Below are 20,193 nucleotides of genomic sequence, written 5' to 3' on the forward strand. Positions count from 1 at the left end.
TGCTGGCTTAGAACTAACTCTGAGTCTAGAATGACATTGAACTTTGGCTCTCCTTCCCCCATCTCTGAGATTATAGGTGTGCATAGCCATGACTTGTTTTATGCAGGAGAGGATGCTATCCAAGGCTTCCTTATGCAAGGCAAACACTCTCCGTTTTCTCCCTCCTGAATGCTGTGTGTGTGTGTGTGTGTGTGTGTGTGTGTGTGTGTGTGTGTGACAGGCATGTACTACCATGCCCTGCGCCAGTTTCTAGTTTAGATTTCATTTTCTTTGATTACTTAGAAGGCTGAATAATTTTCTTGTGGTTATTATAAATGTTGCCTTTCATGTTGACTATACACGCGCTTCCTCATTACTTTTCAGGACTATTTTCCCTACAATTTGTCCATTTAATAAACTCTTGCAACACTCTGGGTAGAGATTTAAGTGTTTTACATATACCATTAGTTTTGTCATCTTTACTATATAATTATGAATACAATAATGTATAATTAACATGTAAGTTTTTTTACGTCTTTATCTGGTCACCATGATCCATATTTCTCTATAATAGAAACCAGAAATCATACCTCTGCCCCAGACAGTGTGCTGGTTGTATCTCTGTTGCTGTGGGACATAAAGCAATTTAGGAGAGAGAGGGTTGTTTGGCTTACAATTTCACTGTCATTTAGGGTAAGGCGAAGCAGGAACTCAAAGCCGCTAACCACACAGCCTCTGTAATCAACAGCAAGCAGAATGAACGGATGTAGACTTCCTTGCTTGAGAGTCTTTGCTTGCTCAGTTTCTCCCCTCACACACAGTTCAGAACCCCTGCTCCCGGGGGTGGGGCTAGTTTTTCCCACAGCTGTTAATTAAAACAATGCCCCCAACAGGCATGTCCACAGGTCAACCCAATATAGGCAGTCCCTCCTTGAGACTCGTTTCCCTAGTGACTCTAGGTAGTGGTGTGTTGACCATGCTGGCGACCATGGGATGGAAAACAGTAGACTGTCTATACTCTGGCCCAGGGAGTAGAAGCTGAACTTCCTTCCTTTACAGTGTTCCCTTACACACTGAACACCCTGTACACCTGCCAGGATTCATAATAACTGCTTGTGCTGGGTGTTATTTTTTTCCATTTATCATTGAGGAAGATGAGGTTTAGGGAATTTTTCAACTGCCTTGTCCAGCCTCCCTCCCACACCTCCAAGCAACTGAGCCAGATTTGAGCACAGATGTGGTTGATTTCAAACCAGAACTAAACAGGACACTGTATCGTCTTTCTGTGTTAAGTCTAACAAGGCCTGATGTTACAACAGAACATCCTCCTCCACCTCACTCTGAGTTTTAATTTTTTTTTGAACTATGGGTGATTTAAATGTTTCTACAGCAAGCTGAGCAATTGATCTCTTCTTTCATGTTTAAAAAATATTTTTGTTTTTCTGCTTAGGAAGTATTGATTGTTTTCATGATGGATTTATTCATCCTTTCTTGAACTTACTACTCCAAATTCAGTGCCCGTTTAGCTATAAATACTCAGTATGATGTTTCAAAGTCAGTGCCTGCCTCTGATTCCACAGCGTTTTGAGGAGTGAGTGTTCCCCTGGGCAGGTGGTCTCGTGTTCCTTGGAAGCCCTGCTTCCTGGGTGACCTTGCAGGGTGACTTGAGTTGAAGTGTCATGCATACAACTAAGGAACTCGTTAAGAGCCAGACAGTCTCCTTTGGTGTGTCTACATTCAGAGAATCACCAGAGCTGAAAATAAGAAGAATAGGATCTGCGGGACAAAGGAGTTGGAGTCTGATGTGTCCCTGAAGACCTCTCCATCTGTGTGTCTGTCTTAGGGGTTCTTCTGCTGTAGTAAACACCATGACCAAAAGCAGCTTGGGGGGGGCAGGTTTATTTCTATCTACAGTGTACAGTCCATCATCTGGGGAAATCAGGTCAGGAACTCAAGGCAGGAACCTTGAAGCAGGAACACAGGCAGAATCCGTGGAGGAACTCTGTTCACTGGCTTGCTCCTCACAGCTTGCTCAGCCTGCTTTCTTACATATCCAGGCCTGCTAGCCCAGGGGGTACTTCTCACAGAGAGCTGAACCTTCTGACACTAATAATCAATCAAGAAAATGTATCACAGGCTTGTTATAGGCTAATCTGGTCTGTGTGTGTGTGTGGGGGGGTAATCTTCTCAATTGAAGTTCTCTCTTCCAAAATGACTCCAGATCATGTCAAATTGACAAAAAAAATTTATCAGCACAACACCCATCATGTATCTATCAAGAGTTTGAAAGCAAATCCTTTTTTCCAACTCTGACTCAAGCATAGAGCTGACTTGTTCTCTAGGATTTCCTGGAGATGCTGGTAGCTTTGAAAAGATCTTCACTAAATAATTGAAGTCCAAAAACAAATACTCAGAATACATAAGACATGAAACCATATAACACAGGCTTTTTATCTTATCTACCCTGCTGTGCCAAGCTAGGTCTGTATTGCTCTGTGTGTAGGAGGGCAGGGACTTTCCGGCATTCAACTAGCATCTAGGACTCAGCTTCTGGCCTGGCTTCTCTATGGACCACCTCTTCTTTCTCTTCCATGATGCTGCCTTCATGTCTAGCCACATGTCCTTGCTATCCAATGCTCTATAACAAAACTTTCTACAACTTCATAAGAGTTGCCAACACGCATAAAATAGTGGTTGTTTGGGTTTTTTTTTTGTTTGTTTGTTTGTCTCATTTTGGTAGTTTTAGCATGCCCCAAATGGCTCCTACTGTTCCTTTTAACAGGATACCACATGCAGAATGAAACCCTGACATCTCCAGCTCCAATTCTATCCATCAGTTCCTCTTACTTTGTCTGAGAGTGAAGATAAGTCACTGTCTAAAACTTGCATTTCAAAACTTAGATTCCAGGCAGAACAAGGCTTCTCAGGACAGATCCCTGTCCATATGAGGACATCATGTAGAGCATGATGTAACCATGGAGTAAAAGTTACCGTCTTGTAGGAACCGCATTGATCCCTTTAAGAGGTGACAGTGATAAGGACCTCCTTGCTGACCCAGAATTGAGACAATGATTGACCAGACCACACTGGGACTGCTTAATAAGGACCTCAGGCTCAACTCTTTCATTACTTAAAACTCATGTCAGTACCCTGAGGATGGACTTTGTTCTTCCACACATGGCTACGTTGAATACATTTTCTCTCTTTCTCCTCCTCCTTCTTATCCTTTCCCCTCCCTTCCTCCTCTTCCTCCTCCCCCTCCTCCTCCTTCTCTGTCTCCTCCTCCTCCTCCTCCTCCTCCTCCTCCTCCTCCTCCCTCCTCCTCCTCCTCCTCCTTCTCCTCCTCCTCCTCCTCTTTTGCTTTTACTCATCTTTTCCATTGCCAGACTGGGGATGGGTATCCAAGCTCAGTTCTTTTGAGCTGCCATAGCCCAGGCTTTCACCCTACTGGGGCCCAGTGTAGTTCCCACCCAGCACAGTTGGTTGAGAAATGGCGATGCTTTTCGGTTCTTACATTCCTATTTCATGTAACACACAACAAAGACGTTTTCTTTCCCCAACCACTGAAGAAAGGTGGGCTCTACTCTAGTTGGACAAACTTATGTAACCGACTGGAACCTATCACTGGTTCCAATCACTGGGAACAGAGAAATGTCCCCGTGAATTGGCTTAGACTTGTAAGGGCTCATTCCTATAGTCAGAGGCGGCCTTAGTCCCACCCAGACTGAGCCACGTTAGTTCATGGAAACAGTAGAACGCCACGACGGACTCGGAACTCACCACCTCCAGCTTTCTTAAGGGAACTGCTCACAGATGGTTCTTTTCATAAACCTTTGTAGACGCCTTAGAACTATCATTGAAATATTGTAGTCTCTTACATGAATACAAGATTGGGGCTTAGAGATGTTTGGTCCATCACTGAAAGCATACCCGTGCATAAGGCCATGCCGGGCACTTAACAGAAATTCTCTCAACTGTTTGTAAGGCTGAATTAAAATAAAGGGAAATAGAATTTGGATGACCAAGGAGTTTGGATCCACCTCGCACAAAGCTAACTGGGCTCTTTTTATATGCAAAGACAGTGGCTACCTCTCTGCCTGTCTTGTTTCTATCCTTCCTTCCTTTCTTCCTTTTCTCTAATGAACAAGAAAAGGCTTGCTTTTTCCTCCCTGGTCCTGCCCTCCTGAAATCTGTAGCTCGTGTGATGGCTTTTGTTTGTGCTCTGCACGTTCCAGGTTCCAGGATGGCTGCTCTGTCTGCCTTAGGATGACGGACTCTGCAAACATCTGTTTCCAGGAACGGACTGCATTTTAATTGCATCAGAAAGGCAGCGGTGTCTTGCATGTCTTTACCTTTGGGGTTTAGTGTGGAGGATTGTTGGTTTATTTATAATTCATGTCCTACTCACTTCTGATTTAAAAAAAATTTCATAATGAAGCTGTGGTGAACAGAGAGAGTGTGTCCTTGAGAGGCAACACCCTGGTCTTGGGTTGTAGTTCTGATCACAGTGAGCTTACCCTGTGACTTCAAGCAGTGTCTTACTGTTTGTGGGCCTGGGTTTGCCCCATCCCTCTGTTGGAAAACTGGGTGTGTCAAGGCTGGAGGTGGTGAGTTGGGAGTCCTTCGTGCTGTGGTACTGAGCTTCCCCTCTTGTTCCTCATCAACAGGTGCTCAGCATGGTTGGGGCAGGAGCCTTGTTGGCTGTGCACAGTACAAGTCAGGAAGCCGTGGAAACTCAGTAAGAAAGCTCACTTTGAAAAGTAGCCTTTCAAGCTATTCTGCACCAGAGGAGTTTCCCCAGTGATTGGCAGGACTTTTCAGGAACCCGCCTTGATGCTGAAATTTATGGTGTGTGAACTGGTCATGCCTAGAACCCCTTGACTGTGGTCTGACTTTATTATTACCCCCCCCCCACATACACACACACACAAGCCTTTGTTTAATAATAGTGACACACCCCAGATAGATAAAGACATTTTAATATCACTCTTCAGCGTAGCTGTGTTCTGGCACTTGCATCGGCCCCAATTGCCCTGGGCATTCAGACTGTTTTCAGAACTCCTGCAGAAAGGAAGCTGATTTCGGCTTGAAAGCAAAGCCATGGCTATAATTTCCTTCAATTGCAGTCGAGTCTCATTTGATTTGTGCTCAAGGGGGCCTCAGATGGATTGATTTCAACAGTTGGGCTATCTTGGTCCAGCTGGGAGCCTGAAACAGAATTCACTTTATGATTCTGTTAGAAACCAGATATGTTTGGTACCTAAAGTGGCTAAGGAATTTGTCTCTGGATGAGAGGAGAGGGGGAAAGAGGGGTGAACTTGGGCCTGTGGTTATGTAGTAGGCAGCCCTGAGAACAGTCTCTCTCGGGGTAGATCTTGCCTTTGATGGTCATTCCCAGGTATCACATATATGTAATTTTCAGGTTGTTGCTGACTGCAAACCAGCAATCAACCTTATGACAGGGGCCAAACGGACAGGAGCACATGCCAGTTAGACGCCTCTATAATTAAGCATCTTGAGTAGTCAGCACCTGCCCTCTTTCTATTTTTTCCCAAAACACAGACATTCTTACAAACATTGTTCCCACAGATTTCTACACGCTTCTTGCCAGAGAGAGACAGCGAGAAGTTAAAAAAGCTTTTTTTTTATCTGCGATGAAATCTAAGAGGACCTCCCACACTGCTCCTCAGCTCATTGTCTCTCTGGCAAGTGGCATAATCCACACATCAAATCCCGACTGTCCCTTAGTGCCAGGTCGCTGGCATCGCCCCAAAGGAATGTGTGTGAGCACCAAGGTGCTCAATACTGGCGTTCACTGAGGCCTCCTCCCCAGTCCTCTTTCCTCTATAATAGAGAAAACAGATGCCAAAATGCATTTGTACTTATGAATCTTCTGTTACTTGTCAGGCCCATTTTCCTGTTCATAGGAAGTTTTATAAATTCATCCTGAACACTAAGTTCTTAAATGTGGTTTTTATCCCTTGAATCCACAGCAAAAGATTTACAAAAGAGGAAAAAGAGAAAGAATTACAGCACATAATGGAAAATGATTGATGAAAACACAGAGCCATGCAGGATATATATTTTAAGAAAGGATTTCCAAGGAGGAATCTGCCACGGCAGGGCTGTAAAGTGTGCACTCTATCACCGAAGTTCTGGACTGTAAAATCAAGATGCCTATATTTTGCCTTTGAAAAATATTCTATTCAGGGTATAAAAACCACAAGCATTTTTTTCTAAATCACGCTAGCTTATGAGAAAACAAACAATAAAAAAGCTGCTTCAAACTCATCGCCTTTAGCAATGGGATATAAAGAAAAGCAAGCAGAGAAAAAAACCCAAGTATTTTCTCAAATCCTGTGTTGCTATCATCTAGCTTTTTGGAAATGAGTGAAGAAGTGGGGATGTGCTCTGTGTTAGAAGGTATAGACTGGATTTCTGATACAGACTGGATTTGTGGCAGAAGGCCCCACGGATCTTAATGGCATGCAAGAACTAAGATTTTTTTTTTTCGTGTGTGTGTGTGTGTGTGTGTGTGTGTGTGTGTTTGTGTGTGTTCGGGCACGTGCACACACACGTGTAAGTGTGCACTCATGTGCAACTGCATTATATGGAGGTCAGAAGACAACTTGGAGCAAGTCAGTTCTCACTTTTTATTTTGTCTGAGATAAGATTTCTTTGTGGTTTCTTTCTCCTGCATATGTCGGGTTAGCTGGCTCGCAAGGTGCCAGGGGTTGCCCTGCCTCTGCCTTCCCTCTCTCTGTTGCACACTGGATTATAAATGCTCATACTATGCATCCTCTGGCTTTTATGTAAGCTGTGAGCATTTGAATTCGGGCCCTCATGACAGCTGGTCATGACACTGTACCGTGTCATCTTTGCTTCAGGGCTTAGCAAGTGCAGTAGCTTCTAACTGAAGCATCACTGGATGTTGCAGAAGAGGAGACAGGAAACATGGTGAACCACAGTTGCATCTGTCAACCTTTACTAGCTCACTGTGTATGTGTGGTGGGGGGATGAAGGGGGTGTATACACAGGTGTGGGCTCGTGTGTGTTCATTTGTGAGCAGCTACATGTGCCTGGACAGTGAGTAGGGAGGCCAGAGGTGTCATTCCTCAGGCACCATCCACTCTGTTTTTTTTCTTAAGACAAAGTCTCTCTCTGAACCCAGAGCTTGCCAACTAGGCTAGGTTGGCTGGCCAGGGATCTGCCTGTCTTAGTTTTGCCAATGTTGAATTGTGAGCAAGCTTCTATGATGGGCTTTTAAAATATGGGTGCTGGGGTTGATTTTAGGACGTCATGCTTGCAAGACAAGCACTTTGTCAACCGAACTATCTCCCAGCCTCTTCCCTTCTCATGTTCTTTGGCAAATAGCCACAGGTTCTGCAGCCAGAGTTCCCGAATATGGCATCATTTTAATGGTCTACCAACAACTGCAAGAATGACCTTCGAGAACTTCATTCAGGGAATATTGTTGCTTGAGGGCTCAGTTATGACTGCACCTTGGAATCTGGTCCTGCGTTTGTGCCAAGACTCTGTTCCCTATCTCTGTAGGGGTATATGACAATGTTCGGCAGGGATACCGGTGCTGACACATTCTTGGGAGCCTCCTGCTATTGTTCCACATGGTCATGTTGTCCTACTGCCTTGTAAACATTTATGCTTCTCTCAGTCTTGGCCAGAGCAGCTTCTGCAGTGGACAGTGGTTGATGCAGAGACCCCTACGTAACTTGTCAAAGGCTGAGAACAGGTGAATGTTGAGTGCTCTAGGCCTAGAAGGGACTTCAACTCCCCCAACCAACACTCAAGGAAGACTAGAGGATTTGGAAGAGATCCAAGAGGATGTAAGAGCTGGAGGATGGGGAGGAGGATTGTAAAATGTTCTCTGGACGTGACGGGACATGGCTGTTACATTCACAAACATGTAGCAGCTATGGTTACCTGCACAGGGTCAACCCAACAGAATTGATGAGTCAGGATTCCGGTAGACAGTACTGATGGGACTCAGTGGAAAATAGGAGAGTGGGATGAAGGAGTTGGGGTGAATATGATCATCAGTATATACATGTATGGAATGGCAAAGAATAAATAAAAGACGCACCAAACAAAACCAACAAACGAAAAGGCAAATAGAAGCAGGCTGAAATGACATCAGCCATAGAGGCCATGACCCTGTGGCTGAGTTCTTTCTTGGGGTAGAGGTGGGGCATGCATCCATATCTGCCACTCTAACCTCAGCGAAGGAGGGATTGTCTACAGGGCCATGGCAGTCTGAGGAGGGAGAGAGTTTCCTTGTTTATTAATGGTTGTTCAGGGCCTCCTTCCTGGTGGAATGCCCACGAGGCATGCATCTGCTGACACTTGGAGACAGAGAAGAGAAGGAAGGATGATCTCTTGGTTGCCTGGCTCTCTGTGTCCTGTAGTACATTGTTTACCCATCTTGCTTGGCAGGATTTAAATCTCACTTATCTTTCAGGATTCTCTTCAGGATTGTCATGGTGATAAAATATCTGAAATTGGAACTAACCCAGAAAACCATGCATTTCTTTGAAAGCCTGTGTTTTCAGACCACTGATGTGCCTGGTGAATTTTTTGTAGGTGGGAGAACCGGCTTTGTGTATCTTCTCGTGTGTTCTTGACAATACCCTTGTCCATTCTACACCTCCTGTATGGCTGCTGTCTAACCTTCACTGGTTCCATAGCTTGCTGGGGTGAGCTGGGTCAGTCTTCCCATGTAACCCCTCCATGGGTTGCTGGATAGAGTCTGCACATGTGGGGAATAAATGCTCTCCTGTATCTTGACATATATTAACATTTATTTTCCCCATGTTGTCAAAGTCTAGAAAAGTTTTAACAGTTTTTGGACTGGAGAGATGGTTGAGCAGTTAAGAATGTTTGCTGATCTCTCAGGGGACCTGAGTTCTATTCCCAGCAGCCATGTTAGTGGGCCTCTCAGAACTGTCTATCACTCCAATTTCAGAAGACCCAGGCACTCTTCTGACCCCCATAGGCACCAAAGACATCATATATGTGGTGTATACACACAACCACACACATACAAATAAGTAAGACAAAATCTTAAAGAAAAAAACATACCAGGCTTTGTCTTTTAGAAGAAAAATCACCCCTTTTAAAAAATAAATTTTATTATAAAAATCTTACCAATAAATAAAAACATCAGACACCAAAATTAGACAGATTCAAAACCTCTATAACTTAATGAACTTATATACGGTTAGAGGTGGCATTCGATGGAAGCCATGAAGCTTCACATTAAACTTGACATGACATTGCTGGACATGTTGGGTCCCCGGTGCCGCCTCCTCTGGGTCCTGTCCTCTGTGCTGTGAATGATGAAATATGAAACACATACTCTACTTGTCATTGGACCCCAGAACATGGGACCAGGCAGCCATGATGAACCCTTGGAAACTGAGCTGAAACAAATTCTTTATGTTGGTTTTTTCAGACATTTGGTCACAGTGGCACAATTGAAATGTAAATATGCGTCTTCTGTGGTAGATCTTGTTTCTAAAAGATGGCTCCAACAGGCTCCCATCCTTCACAATCCCTGAGATCTTGCTCCTAGCTTTGAGGTCCAAATCCCTCGCTATCAGTCTGGTTCTGCTTGTACTTAGCTCCATTACCTGACAGAAGAGGTGGTGTTCTGTGGCTTCCAAGGCTGTGTTAGCTAAGGCATGGTGCTTCATGGTTGACTTGGGGCATTTACCCTTAAACTTGCCACCATGCTTTCAGGGAGATCAAGCACTCTTTGCAAAGGCTCACATGGAAAGGAGCTGAGGCCTCCAGTAGAACATGGCCTCAGTTTCCAGTCCTCTGAGTCAGTACCCTGGAGCACTCTTGCAGACCCCAGGTAGCTGCTCCAGCTGAATGCATGGAAAGATGAGCTGCCCTCAAGAGTCCCTCACAATGGGCATGTTTTTTGAACCAGTGAAACTGTTGTTACCTCTTTATGCCACCACAATTAGGGTTGGGTTTTTTCCCCCAACAATATGAGCCAGAACACCTTTACTCTGTGGTTCCCTAATAATTTGTCATCTTTTTTAGTGGCTGGTATGATGAGTGATTCTGTCACATGTCCACTGGGCGGGTGTCAAAGAGAAATACTGCTTTCTAATAAACGTAGTGTGACTTTCCAACCACACTGCTGCTTCTAGATGGGGGTGTCTGGGGGATCGTGAGGCCTTCCATTACCCTGAAGCCTGTGCCATCCTCACAGTTGTCCTCCCTGATGTATGGATGCAACTTCACACCAAGGTTTAGGTAGCAATGTGATTACAAGGAGACAATGTCACCTTGTTCCGTGGTTTGGATGTAAACTGTCCCCAGAGGTTCCTTTGTTTGAGGACTTACTCCCTAGCTGGTAGTGCTATTTGGGGAATCTGTGGAACCTTCAAGAGGTGACCTGGGCCTCTCTGGAGAGAATGGGCTGCTGCAGAGTGGGCCTTGAGGTTTCAAACTGAGCATTGTCTTTAAGCCTAGCTTCTCTCTGCTGAGATGTGAACAACTGTGTGTGCCAGTGCCCTGGAACTGCCTGCTCCATGCCTTTCCCAGCATGGTGGACATATGTCCCCACAAAGCACGAGCCCAAGGAAGTTCCTTTTCTCCCAAACGGTGCTTTATCTTTAAGGGGTCTGTGAGTGTGCATGCGTGCGTGCGTGTGTGTGTGTGTGTGTGTGTGTGTGTGTGTGTGTGTGCGAGAGAGAGAGAGAGAGAGAGAGAGAGAGAGAGAGAGAGAATATGCCCCAAAGTGTACTTAGAAGTTCAGAGAGGTTGATTGATGTTGATTGATGCCTTCCTCACTTGCTCAAGGCGCCTTCTCCACCTTGTCTTTTGAGGCAGGGTCTCTCTCTGGACCTAGAGCTCAGCCAATCAGCTAGACAGACTGGCCAGCAAATTCCAGGGGTCCTCCTGTCTCCCCTGCCAAAGAGCTACCATTATAGTTGCTCTTTGTCACCATGGCTTCTTACTGTTGGATATAAGCAGTGAGGATTGAATGGTGACGGTCTGACCCCACCATGCCTCTGTGGTCAGCACTATGCCGGCTGAGCATCTCCACAGCCCTCCAGTTGTTCTTCATCAGGAGTCTGCTCAGAGTGGTGATTCAATGGACTATCACACACAATATTTCTTTTAAGAAGATCTTTGGCAGTGAGGACTTATCCCGTTATCTTCCCTAGATCTCTGCAGCACCTCAACTCCTAGGAACACCATCCCTTACCTGTGTGCACCACAGGACTTTCTAAATTGTCCCTCCAGTTCCCAAAAGGGTAACAGCTTATCCAGAGAGAGACGAGTTAGCTTAAGGCCCGCAAATACTTCATTATTCCCTTGGAGATGGATAAAGCCCATTACCAACCAAGAGCCTTGCAGTGAAGCAACCAGCTTCAATTATTTATTCACACAAAGAGTACTCATTAAGCAGCTGTGCTGCCTCACACCTGAGTGGGTGGGGAGTGAACTGTACCGGGCAGAGGCGCCTCTTGTTCCTCCTTTGCAGACCGGCAGGGAAGGCAGCTGTGGTTGTTGAACTGAGATGGTTGGATTTAAAGTCAACATGTCTCTGGGGGTGGGCCTCTGAGGGATGTCCAGAAAGCACTGGTTGAGGGAGGTTTACCAGAGGAGGATGATCTGGAGGATGCTCAGATAGAAACATCTCTGTGGGAGACACAGTACTGTTTTGCCTGCCTGCCTTCCATCCTTGCTTGTGAGTACAGCCTATCTGTCGCTTCCTCTGCCGCCACCATCTCGGAACCCATCTACTTTGGTTTTCCAGTGTAGACTGAAGACTAACAGCTCTCCAGGAATCCTCCAGCCCCCAGCATCAGATTGGCATCCCATCTCACGGTCTGAGCAGCCACAAGGTTCTCAGATGATCAAATGCGCAGGCAGTCATTGCTGGACTCCCCTACCTAGTCCATATCATGTAATCCAACACAAAACAAAATTGCCTTTCATGATAATATATTTATTTATTCTACTGGTTCTGTTCTTCTGGAGAGTGGTGATGAATGTGGCAGCTAATTACAAATTATAGACCACAGAAAGAAGAGTAGGGATCCTGAGAGTGAGCAACAGGAGGGTCTAAGCTGAGATTCCTAGGAATGTGGGTGACAGCCAGTTGTAGACTAAGACCTGGGCTGGCAAGGACAGTGTTGTGGGGTCAAACCAGAAGTGAGCAAGAACTCAGGAGGACAGAGACATGGAGGAAACACCAGTGGTCACTGTTCCCCCTGCATGACTGCTGTGCCCTAGGGAATTCTCAAGGAAGAGGAATCTAAGAGCCCACTGTTCACCCACAGTAACCCCACAAAGTGGCAGAGGCTGGGGAGTCTCTGGCAAGTTTCACTGGGAACAGAAGAGAGATTTTTATCCCACAGGCTGAGGAGGGGCCCGAGTGATTCTGCTGACCTCCCAGATGATGCTGGGACAGGACTTGAAGTGGGTTTAGCCTCCTGCTGCTTGTCTCATCATGGTCATTTTGGTCCCCCAAAATGCTTGTACGACACAGAGGGACCTTGCCCCCAGTTGGTTCCGATTGGTAAATAAAAATGGCAGCAGTCAATGGCTGGGAAGGACAGACAAAGGGGGGACTTTTAAGATTCCCAGGGATTGGGACAGCTAGGAGAGAGAGAAGGAGGCAGGTTTGCTGTGACTCGGAGGCAGAGGGATCAGGTTTAGGAGCTACAGAAGGAAAATCATCTAAAATATAGGTGGCCCTATGGGAAGAGCTTCCCAGAAGGTAATAGAGCAGCAAAGATAAAACAGAATTAGAAGGTGTTAAGCCAGGAGTACCAGAGGGAAATATATGCTAGCTGCAGGGAGGATTAGAAGTGCCCAGCCATTGAGCTAGCCAAGGCATATCAAAATTAGTGTGTGTGTGTGTGTGTGTGTGTGTGTGTGTGTGTGTGACTCTCAGTCACGAATCCAGAGATGGATGGGTACAGTGCATATGTAACCAACCCACTGGGAGCACAGAGCATGTTAACTGAATTACCACGACAGGGACTTGAAGGCAAGAGGGAGTGTGACAACCAGAACCCTTATATCAATCCTCTTGTACTCCCTTGGCAATGCTTGGCCCCACCTCTGCTTTATGTTCTTAGGATAGAGAGAATCGATCCATTTGTTTTCTCAGATTGCCCCTTTTCAGGCTCTACCAGGCTCTACTTACTTCTGTCTTAGTTGCAACTCCAGGGACAAATTGATGACCAAATCCTGAACATTTCTTGTGCAAGATTTGGCTATGAAGAATTTGTTGCTGGGAAGGGTCTGTCCTAGGGAATTCTCAGAGGATCCTCTTCCTTAGAGGGTGAAGTGTTTGCTCTACAACAAAATGAGCACCTTAGTGGGAATCCTGTACCTATGGAAAAGCCAGGTATGGTGGCATGTGTGTAGCCCCAGCACTGGCGTGAGGGGTCGGGGCTGAGACAGGTGGATCACATTGCTGACTGGTCAGTCTAGACAACTGGTGAGCTCTGGGTTTAGTAAGAGTCCCAGTGTTGGAAACTAATGAGATGAGCTATAAAGAAAGACACCAAACTCTTGACTTATAGCCTGTACATGCACACACTGGTACATGTATACACATATACCTGCCCCATAGACATGCACTCATGTGCATGCATGCATACACATGCACATGCCCACACATATATGCACATGCCCACGCACATGCACAGGCTCACACATATGCAAATGTGCACATGCATGCACAGGTAATATTTTAGCTAGTTTTATCGTAGAGTCCTGAAAGTGCACATTTTGTAGGTTAAAGGGAAGGGGCTGGTGACGAGCCCACAGAAAAGCTTCCTGAGAGATGTCCTGAGATGTGACCATGGGGGAAAAAGCAGAATGTACCCACACAACACAAAGGTTCTTAGGCAGCAGCATTCTCTGTGACTCTATTCCCAGAAGCTAACACGGACCCAACCCTGGGCCAACAACAGAGGAGCAGGGGAGGAAATCCACGTGCACACAGCCCCACGTGCACACAGCCCCACGTGCACACAGCCCCACATGCACATAGCACAGTGGAGGTTTCCAGCATTGAGCAGGACGGAGTTGTGCTGTTACCAGATGCAGCTGAGACAAGGCAGGGTTTTTTTTTTCTCTCACTTAGGGTTCCTAGATTTCTAGATTTTATACAGATACATAAAATCATCACACACACACACACACACACAAACACATTCTCTCTCTCTCTCATGCACACATTCACAGCCACATAAAGTAAAAGTGAAGTTATCAGGTGAACAAAGGACATATGTGGGGAGAGAGAGAGAAGGGAGGATGAGGATGTGGGGCAGCAAAGGACAGACTTAATGCATTTTCAGAGAGGATATTTGAAAAACTTAAGTTGAAGTAACTTAAAGATGAATTTGAGAGGGAACTGGCGAGCGCAGGACGAGCTGGCCGGGAGAGAGGAAGGGTTGAGAATGACGTAGATGCAGCCCTCATACATGAGATGCTCATAAAACCCCAAATAATAAAGGCGAGGGGCCTAGGCCATCTATGTAAGACCTTGGGCGGGGGTAATCCTAAGTGAGGGGTGGGTGGTGCCTGCCCCCTCCACATAGCCACATCCCCGAGAGAGAGGCTGAAATGACTGATCTCTGTCCAGTTCTTTATGGCCTCAGTTTTAATTACCTCCTACAGAAATGCATGTTCAGACAGGGCAGGAGGAGGTCTGAACTTAGGAGACCACAGCAAGGCCTGTGACAAGGGCTTTGATTTACATTTAACTGCCTGGGGTCCTGGCTTCCCTGGGAGGAGCAGAGGCCTCTGGTGCTGATTGAGGCAGACCAGGTAACCATGCTGTTTGTCTTCTGAGCACTTGGCTGGAGCCAGGAGGGATGAAGGTCGTAGCCATGGCTTCCTCCCAAGGTCTGATAAGTGGATTTATTTCTCTACACCCCACTCCCATCCTTGGACAATTATTGACTAGTTACTCGTTTTCTCAACCAATTTCCCAAGGGAGGCTGAGTGTGACTGGGGGGAGGGGCGGGATGGGGTCTGTGGGATCATTAGAGGAGGGATATATGGGATCTTATTTTAATGAGTGCATGTTTATTTCCACAAATAGTAGGGAAAGCACATGGCTACTGTATCACATTAGCACTAGGATTGGACTTTAATTGCCTAAAACTAGTTTGTTAAAACATGGTTTTGTTTGTTTGGTTGGTTGGTTGGTTGGTTGGTTGGTTGGGTTTTTTTGTAGCTAGGCCTGGGATGTATATCTCTCACCCCAGCTAATCAGAAGGCTGAGGCAGGATGATAACAAGTTCAAGGCCTGCTTGGGATGCTAAGTTCAAGGCCAAACCTGAGCACTTTAGAGAGATCCAATCTCAAAATAAAGACGTTAAATAAAAACTCTGGGGGTATAGCATAGTGAGGAACTCTTGCCCAGAATGTGAGAAACCTGGATTCAATCTCTGGCTCTGAAGGGAAAAAACAAAACAAAACAAAACAACCCACAGTGAAGACAATAAAAAAAAAACACACACACACACAATGAATGTGTAGAAGCATAGGGTATGGGAGAGATGGAAAGGAATCGTGCAGGTGACATTCGAATTATAGAGAGGATTGAGAGAGAGAGAGAGAGAGAGAGAGAGAGCAAGAGAGCAAGCTAGTTGTGGTGGGTGAGCAGAAGCAGAAGAGGATGTTGGACCCACTGGAACTACAGTTAAAGATGGTTAAGCCAAGGGATGTGGGTGCTAGGATACGAACTTGAATCCTCTTGGAGGCAGCAATCATTCTTAGCCTCTGAGCCCCCTTCATTCTTCTTCTCCCTTTGCTGTCCCAAGATTGCTAGTCACATAGGTCGGCAACTGGAGCTCTGGATGCTAACACAGGGCCAGTCAAGGTAGGTAGCTCTATTAGGGAGCTTATACCCAGCTAGACAGAACTCCTTCAAAGAAAGGCTTTGAAAACGGGGATCAAGTAGATGGCCCTTCAGTGGTTTCAGACCACCCGGGACTAAGATGACAGAGACCTTACATCACACTCTTCCTAGTAATTGCTGGTTACTGCGAGTGAGTCCAGGGCTCAGTGACTCAACCTCCTTATCACAGAAACTACGTTATTGTCTCTCCCTGGAATGGCTAGCCAACTTCTCCAAATGATGCATCGTAAACAGGAGTTGTCTGGGAGAGGGTCCTTTACTTTGGAAGTGGTCTATCACTAAAATAATGTCTTTAACAGAGTTTCAACAAATGAATAAACTGGTCTATTATTGTGTTACGGAGATTTTTTTCCAACTGTCAATGGTATTTTTACAGCCTGTGGTCTGAGGTAGACGTAGGTGTGTTTCAGAAGCTCATTTAGATTTCGTCTTTTATGTATTGAAAATTGAGAATTAGCAATTTATTTCAATAACCCAGGACATTAAACTGCTATCTTTTTTCTTTATAAAATTTGAAAATCAATCACTGTATCCATTTTTATGTGAGCTAAATGAATTTTGAAATCACCTTTTAATATAGCGTAAGTTTGACATTTTCGTTATTTTCTCCAGATACGGAACTCATAATAGCTCACTTGGCCCTATGGTAATGTCGCCTTACATACGTAGTTATAGCCAGTTTGAGGAGGTTTCTTGCTGGGTCCTAAGCATCTTTGGGTCAGCTCTGTCTATATGGTCACACTTAGCACACAGAATGTATGCTAAGAATACACACAATTTTGGATCTAAAAGGACTAAAATGGACTAAACCTCTGAAGCTATAAGGCAACCTGAATGAAATGTTTTCTTTTGTAGAGTCACCATGGTTGTGGTGTCTCTTCACAGCAATAGAACACTGACTAAGACAGGTGCAAAGTAGATTTGTCTGTGAACTGTGAGCCCTCTGATTCCGAGAGTTAGAATCAGGTGACACACCTTTCATCTGTATAGACCTGAGTCTGGAACAATCAGGAGTGACAGGAAGGGAGGCCTGAGTGCCATTGAAACTCTAAATTCCTGTGAGCCAGGGATGTATGGAAATCAGATGAAAAGTGGGGTGGGCACAGGAGTTTGTATGTAGATGTGGAAGGTAAGGAGCTCTTAACACAGAAGTTCTGGGTGGGAGAGATGACTCAGTGGAAATAATCCTTCCCATGAAAGTGAGAGGAGCTGAGTTTGAATCCCCAGAACCCATGTAACAAAGCCTGGCAGGGGTCTGGAGAGATCAGTGGTTAGAACACATCCTCCTCTTACGGAGAACCCAAAATGGGTTCCCAGCACCTACGTCGTCGGGCAGCTCACAACTGTCTGTAACTCCAACTCCAGAGAGTGTGGTGCTTCTGGTCTTCACGGGTATCTGCACTCATGTGGGCATACCCCCATCCAAACACACCCAAGCACATAACTAAAAATAAATACTTAAAACTGGCTAAGCAGCTGCCTATAATCCTAGCACTCGGGAGGTAGAGACAGGGGCATCCCTGGAACAAGCTGGCTAGTTAAGAGAATGAAATCATCAAACTCTGGGTTCAGAAGGAGTCCCCACCTCAGTGGAGAGCAATGGAGGAAGGCACTCGACATCAACTGTGGGTCTTTGTATCAAGTGCACACTCAGGCTGGGAGTGTAGCCAGTTTCTGTTCTGTCTCTGCTTCCGGGTCCATGGAAGTTCAAGAAATCAGCCTCACAATGGGGCTGCTGTAGCCACAGGCTGCCCCCACAGCTGTGCCTTCTGTATCATGACAGGCTGCATCCTCAAACTGTAACCCAGAGAAGTCCTCCCTCCTCTAGGCTGCCTCTCCCAGGTGTCTATAGTAATGACAAAAGGAACGAGTTTGCAGACAGGTGTGTTGCAGCTGGAGGGCTGTCCAGGTGTTGCTCTGTTTCTCTCTTTAAATCAAACCAAAGCAATAAATTTAGTATCAGAAGTGGGAGGTTTCTGCATCATTAAAGACTTTTCTTTTATTGTCTCTAGCTGTGTGCTTCCAGGAACACACCAGCTGTTTGTGAGCCTCCTACTGCGGGAAGGACACAAGTTTGCGGCTCTGGCAATTACTGAAGAGGCTTGAAAAGGGGGAAAATGTAAGACAGATTTATCAGGTAATTTATCTCAGTTTTTTTAATAAACCAGGGAAGCAATGTTATGAGCCAAAGAACAGCATTGGGAAAAACAAGCCAAGGGCAGAGGAACAAATAACTGATAGAAAAGATGCTTGCCTGCAGCAAAGAAGACACCCCTGCCAGCTGCCAGCCAATCCCTTTCTGGAAGCTGGGCCTCCTTAATGGTGTCTGGGATGGTCCCCTGATCAGAAATGCCCTGGCATTAACATGACACAGCCCAGAACCACTGAGGGGACCCCAATCTGCCATCTGTCACAATGACCGGTGGGACAATTTCTTCATTGTTAATTAATGTAGGAAGCATAGCCCACTGTGGGTGGTACCATCCTTAGTCAGGTTAGCCTAGGCTGGATCAGAAAGGTAGCCAAAACTGAGCTATGGAGAAGCTATCTGGCAATACATGCGTGTCACTCACTTGGGGATGTGTGAGCACATGGAAGGCCTTGTCTGACCAGAGGCAGGACCAGTGTCACTCAGACAAGAGTATCAAGAGCAGGAAGATGGGTCGAAGGTACAGCCAGACATATCTATCCAACATATGGTTTTCTCAATGGAACCTACACTTAGGTACCCGAAGTCTTCCTATCTGACTGAGAGGTGGACCTTGCATTCTTCCATGAGAACCATCTGAGTGTGTAGTTTCTGCCCTTGTTTCCTGCTCCCATAAATAACGATGTGGTTATGAACTGAAATATTCTCTGCTACTGGTCCAAGACCTCTCTGGAACAGTGGAAAACATAGAGGGTAGAGTGCCTAAAAATCAGCCTTTCAGAGTAGGGAAAGTACTCCTGGCAGAGGTGATCCCATGGAGGTCATCTCAGCTGAGCAACAAGCCAGAGTAGACCAGTACTCTGAATGAACTCCAACTATACATTAACTGTTTGCTCACAGTTCTTTCCATGGCGATGATAAAACACTCTGACTGATGGCAAATTAGAGAGACAAAGGGTCCTGTAGCTTATGTTAGCATTCTGTCTAAGTTCTACCCCACAGTTACCTGGCAACAACCAGGTAGACCTGACCTACCTTTAAAAGGGATTGCTTGCCCCCTCCTCTCTCTCTTGCTCTCTTGCTTTCTCTTGCTCTCTTGCTTTCTCTTGTTCTTGCTTTCCCTTCACCCCTCTCTCCAGCCTCTTCTTCTCCACTACTCTCTCTCTTTCTCTCTCTCTCTCTCTCTCTCTCTCTCTCTCTCTCTCTCTCTCTCTCTCTCTCTCTCTCTCTCTCTGCTTTTTCTGCCTCTACTACCCCCCTTATTCTCTTCTCCATGCCCTTAATATACTCTATTTTACACTATACAGTCCTGTGGCTGGTCCTTCAGGGAGAAGGGATGCCTTAGCATGGGCCCGCCGAGGCACCCCCTTCCCCATACCTTACTACACCTCCATAAAAATACCCCCCCTCTCTTTATCTTTTTATAAACACATCATATCCACTCAGATCTACCTCTCATGGACCAAATAGACTCCACCCAGATAAGTACATCTGCCTGAAGTTTCCACTTAACTACCTATTCCAGGGGGTGAGATTCCTCCGGGTTTCAAATGTACATCTAAGAAAAAAAAAACTTTTTCTTTCTTCCAAATGTACTTAATCTCTACCTATAATAAATATAAGTGTGTGTTTCAGCATCTTGTCAAGTCCAGGCACTTACTACATCTAGGAAAGCTCCAGAGAAGCAGCCTCTAGAAGCTCCAATCTCCTCTCACAGACACAGACACTTCCGTTGGACCTATTCCTCAGATGGCTTCACAGACCCTGGATAACAAGGAAACTGTTATGGATAACAGCCAACTGTAAGACTGGACAAACACCCCCATACCCATTCTTCCAGTTTCCTAAAGACACGTCGCCCCAATGCCAGTAGGAAGTACTTAGGGATCACAAGAACCCTATTCCTGCCCCACCATCACCTCTTTCTAAATTTTCCTTTTGAATTTAACCAAAAGCTGATACTTTCAGGTCATCATCCATCTTTGAGTGCCGGTGAAATGTGATCCAGCCTCTTCCATGTGTGCCTCATGCTCCTGCCTTGGTACCTTTCCTGCCATGGACTTTCTCCCTCTGGAACCATCAGCTGAAATAAATCCTTCTCCCCTCCTACTTGCCTTTGGAGATGGTATTTTTCTGG

General features: G+C 45.7%; 1 long non-coding RNA gene across 5 annotated transcripts in view; it reads left to right on the forward strand.

The window, feature by feature from the left end:
- The window catches only part of Gm39447, an 89,300-nt gene extending 69,135 nt beyond the window's left edge, over positions 1-20,165 (forward strand). For 3 of the 5 annotated variants that reach the window (XR_001779314.1, XR_001779316.1, XR_871317.1), the window contains 2 exons: positions 17,920-18,044; positions 19,692-20,165. This is a non-coding gene — a long non-coding RNA (predicted gene, 39447). The remainder of the gene's footprint in view (positions 1-17,919; positions 18,045-19,691) is intronic. The other 2 variants (XR_001779315.1, XR_001779317.1) reach the window with 2 other exon arrangements.
- Positions 20,166-20,193: the final 28 nt, after the last annotated feature.

The sequence above is a fragment of the Mus musculus genome, chromosome 9 (assembly GCF_000001635.26).
Source record: "Mus musculus strain C57BL/6J chromosome 9, GRCm38.p6 C57BL/6J".
Lineage (NCBI taxonomy): Eukaryota > Metazoa > Chordata > Mammalia > Rodentia > Muridae > Mus > Mus musculus.